The sequence below is a fragment of the Myotis lucifugus genome, unplaced genomic scaffold, assembly GCF_000147115.1.
Source record: "Myotis lucifugus unplaced genomic scaffold, Myoluc2.0 scaffold_238, whole genome shotgun sequence".
Taxonomy (NCBI): Eukaryota; Metazoa; Chordata; class Mammalia; order Chiroptera; family Vespertilionidae; genus Myotis; species Myotis lucifugus.
Window position 1 is genome coordinate 385858 of NW_005871286.1, and position 4567 is coordinate 390424.

A 4567-nucleotide genomic window follows, 5' to 3' on the forward strand; every position below is an offset into this window, starting at 1 on the left:
AGAGAATCATTGATCGGCTGCCTCCTGCACGCCCCCCACTGAGGATTGAGCCGCAACCGGGGCATGTGCCCCTGACCGGAATGGAATCCAGGACCTTTCAGTCCGCAGACCAATGTTCTATCCACTGAGCCAAGCTGGCCAGGGCTAATTACTTACTTTTTATTTTAATTGATTAATTTATTATTATTATTTATTTATTTTTCTCATGTCACCAATTTTTAATGGGTTTTTCCTTTACAAATGCACCAGAGAATCATGCAATGCTGCCAGCATTGGATGCCGTCAGCATTGGATGCCGTCCTGGACCACAAATCTGCACACTCCTTTGCAACTGGTCCTGTGATGGCAGAACCTTTCATTTCCCCTTTATTGTTTACTGTGACCCCCGCATTATCTTCAAAATAAAGAAACACGCCATCTTTTCTCCGGCATGACTTTCATTGTTGAATTACCACCGCTGGATGTACCCCCTTTCTGAGCTCTGGTTTGCCTTTTTTGACTGTGGCCATCACCATGTCACCCACACAGCAGCAGGAAGTCTGTTCAGTCGTCCCCTGTTCCCCTCACAGAGATAATATACAGATTTTTGACTCCTGTGTTGTTGGCACAGTTGATCACAGCTCCCCCTGGAAGACCCAGGGAAATATGGAATTTCTCCCTGGAGGACCAACCACGTCCTCTCTTCGACATCTTGGATGCCGGAAAGGCTAATTACTTACTTTTTAGTTGTCATTAAAAAATCCAGATTTCCAAAGAACTTGTATGCATGTATGCATAATCCATCGACACAGAATATAATGTGGTGAAGGCCTGGGGCAGGGGAAAGGGAGAGGGGTGCAGGCTAGAAGGGGCCGATGGGGAAGAAAAGGGAGGTGTCTGTAATACTTTCAACAATAAAGATTTTTTAAAAAAGGAATGTAGAAACAGAGATGACTACATATGCTTTGCTCAACCTGCTGTAATAAATTTTATTAAATTGAAAACAGAAAATAAAACAATAAAATCAAGGCTTCTAAAAAGTAAGAATTCTAATTTGAAAGAAATTGTGTGGTTTTGGTAACAAAAGGTGTGACGAATGGAGACACATTTTGAAGGGAAAAAAGTGAGTTGTTCTAAAGCTGGTTATTTCTGAATGGGTAAAAAGTTTTGTGAAAGTTATAGAAAGGTTTGTAAAGAGAAATGTTAAAAGGAAATTATATAAGTGAAACAGGCCAGTAAACCAGGATAAATGGAATAGGGAAATAGACAGTTACTAATAGCAGTGTGCAGCCATCTAGTAAATCCTATCTTCCCTAAACCAAGGACACTTAAGAGTAAATGGTTTTGACACCTCCGCCCCAACCAGAGAGTAAATAGCTTAAATCACCCTACTCTGGGGGACACAACAGAAATCCAATTAGTGCCATTTGCCAGCCACACCCAAGGACAGACAAGTTAAGAGAATAAACCTCATTTTGGCACATCAGCATAAAGCTGATCAATATTCTATTGGGATCCTCCCCTAAGACATCCCCTACATGCCCAGGCTTTAAAACCCTCAAACACAGCCCAGCCAGTGTTGCTTGGTGGTTGAGCATTAACCCATGAACCAAGTGGTCACTGGTTCAATTCCCTGTCAGGGCACATGCACATGTTGTGGGCTCAATCTCCAGTAGGGGGCATGCAAGAGGCAGCTTATTGATGTTTCTATCCTCTCCCTTCTGTCTCTAAAAATCAATCAAAAAAACGTACTTAAAAACAACAACACAAAACTTCTAAAATAAAGGTCCCAGCTCAGGCTCTCCCTTAGAGCAGCATGCCTTAGCTCTTCCTCTTCCTCTTCCTCTTCCTCTTCCCCTTCCCCCCTCTCCCTCTCTCCCTTTCCTTCTTCCCCCACAGCCATGCATTTTTCTAACTCTAAGGCTTGCAACCAGGGCATCAATAGGCAGTAGGTGCTGGTCCCAGGCAAACCCTCCGAACCTGTCCCCAAGGCCCCTTTCCTCTGACTTCTGAGTGAGCCAAAGCAGCCACCCTAGGCTCACTTCCCCACCTAGTCCCTCTCCTGTTATCCTAGGCCCTTCCTGTTTCACTGCCCTCAGCTTTAACAAATGTCTTCTAAAATTCACCTGGACTCCTGTTGTGAAATTTTTCCTACAGGAAGTCAAGAACCTACACACTACTGGACCCTCTCAGGGCCAAGTCCCCTTTCAGGTAACAGGAGTCACCCCAAGATGTACCTCAGTGGTATGCAAATTACTTTCAGCAAAGGCAGCTTTAGCCTCAGACTCAAGAGAAACTTCTGTCCCCCACCCCCGTCCCCTGCAACTACCTAGAAGAATTTGAATTAGGGGCCTTGACCATAATAAGCTATTAGGAGAAATAACCTCTTCTAATCTATCTACAGGGCAGAGCACACTTGTTTACTAAGCCTGCGCTCTTATCATCCTGAATTGACCCTTTGAAGCCCCCAAGGCACCTTACCTCATCCCTAGACCAGGAGGCCTTATATACCTCAATCCCCCTTTGTATCCTTAAACGTCTCCTGCATGTGGGGTCTCTGACTCTCTCACGGCATGTAGGTTCCCATACACATGTATATATTACATCTGGTTATTTTTTCTTGCTAATCTGTCTCATGTCTGTTTGATTATCAGAGCAGCCAGAAGAACCTTGAAGATAGAGGAAAGTTTGCTTCTCCCCTACAAGTAAGTATGTACACATACACACAAATACAGGTTGGGGCAAAAGTAGGTTTATAGTTGGGAGTACCAGAAACAATTAATTCTTGTATTGTTATTTATTAATTTTTGTATTATCTATCTATCTATCTATCTATCATCTATCTATCTATCTATAAAATAGAGAAATATGCTAATTAACCAGGACGTAAGGGTTGACCGGACAGGAGGAGGTCTCGTGCGTGCAGCATCGGGGGCAGAGCAGCAGGGGCCTTCGGCCCTGCGCTGGGGGAGGGCCTGATCAGCAGTGGCTTCTGCTGCTTCAAGGGCCGGAAAGGGAGGCAGGGTCAGACTGGAGGGTGGATTTCGAATCATGCGCTGGGCTCCTAGTTTTCCATAAAAACAAATATAATCTTACTTTTGCCCCACCCTGTATATTTGGGAGGGGACAAAATACTTCGCAATTGGATTTATTCATTTATTTACTTAATATGTTTTCATTGATTTTTAGAAAGAGAGAGAGGAAGGGAGAGGGAGTGATAGAAACATCACTGAGAGAGAAACATCAATTAGCTGCCTCCTGCATGCCCCCTACTAGGGATTGAGCCTGAAACCTGGGCATGTGCCCTGCCTGGGAATCAAAACCGGTGACCTCTTTGTTCATGGGTCATGTTCAACCACTGAGCAACACTGGCCGGGCCCAACTGGATTTAAAACTACTTTAAAATACCTCTATATATAAAAGCCTAAGGGACCGAACGACTGAATGACTGGTCACTATCATGTGCACTGACCACTAGGAGGCAGACGCTCAATCCAGGAGTTGTCCCCTGGTGGTCAGTGTGCTCCCACAGCCAACCTCCCTCGGCCAGCCAAACTCCGTGGTCCCTCCCTCTGGCCAGCCCCAATTGACCCTGATCAGGACTGGGCGAGACAGCCAGGCCGAGGGCCTCCACCTGTGCACGAATTTGTGCACCAGGCAGGCCTCTAGTAATTAATAATTGAGAATGTAACATTTAAATTAGAATGTGCTTCTTTATTTTTATTTTTCTCTTTTCCCTGAGAGTTGTTTTTATGTAAAATTCTATGGGCCCAACAGGGAAAAATGATTGAAAGATTAACTAAGTAAGCTGTCAGCCCAACTTAAGGAATAACTGTGTGGAGAGGATTCAAGCATCTGGTTGACAGTTGGACTAGATGAACTCTGAATTTTGCAACACCAAAGTGACTAATATAAGGGGGTTTGGGGAAAGTAGAATGGAAAGTTTGGTTTCAACCTTGTTTTTCTATCTTGGGTCCCAAGTTGTGGGTATGTAAGCGTGTCAGGGGAAGCTTAAGGGAGCAGTTTTTCGTCAAAGAAGCGTGCCAAGCTCAGGAATCTTTTCTTCCTCTCTTCTCCTTCCTCTTCTCTCTTTTCCTCTTCCTCTTTTCTTTACTTTGACATCGAATGAATAACTTCTCTCAACTTTCTGAGCCTCCTCTTTCTTGAATTCCCATATAAAATAACCTGGGCTCACTTCCCAAATAATAAGAGAGAGTTCACTGCCAGACACACAAATCTGTCTTCTCTTTTCTAATCAATCTGAAAATAATAAGTCTTCGTAAAGACAGTGACTAGTTTTGTCCACACCATTTTACAATGTCATACAAAGGTTCACATGCAAATAGGGACTTACCCACATTGTAGCTTCTGTCAGAATTTATTTCTGCTTTCTAAGTTCTGCATTTTGTTTATTCATTAATCTCACTAAAATTTTTTTGAATGATATACCTGTAGCCCATAATTCTACTTTTGCCCACCCCTATATTCAAAGGCTACTCCTGTGTAAAATGTACCACTTTCATTGCTATGGTAACCACTCTTCCCACAATGGCCAGATGTTCGTTTGGTGGAGACAGTGGGCGTAATT

General features: G+C 43.6%; 1 pseudogene; it reads right to left on the reverse strand.

Annotated features, from left to right (window-relative positions):
* Window positions 1–218: 218 nt before the first annotated feature.
* LOC102418486 lies at window positions 219–690 on the reverse strand (annotated as a pseudogene).
* Window positions 691–4567: the final 3877 nt, after the last annotated feature.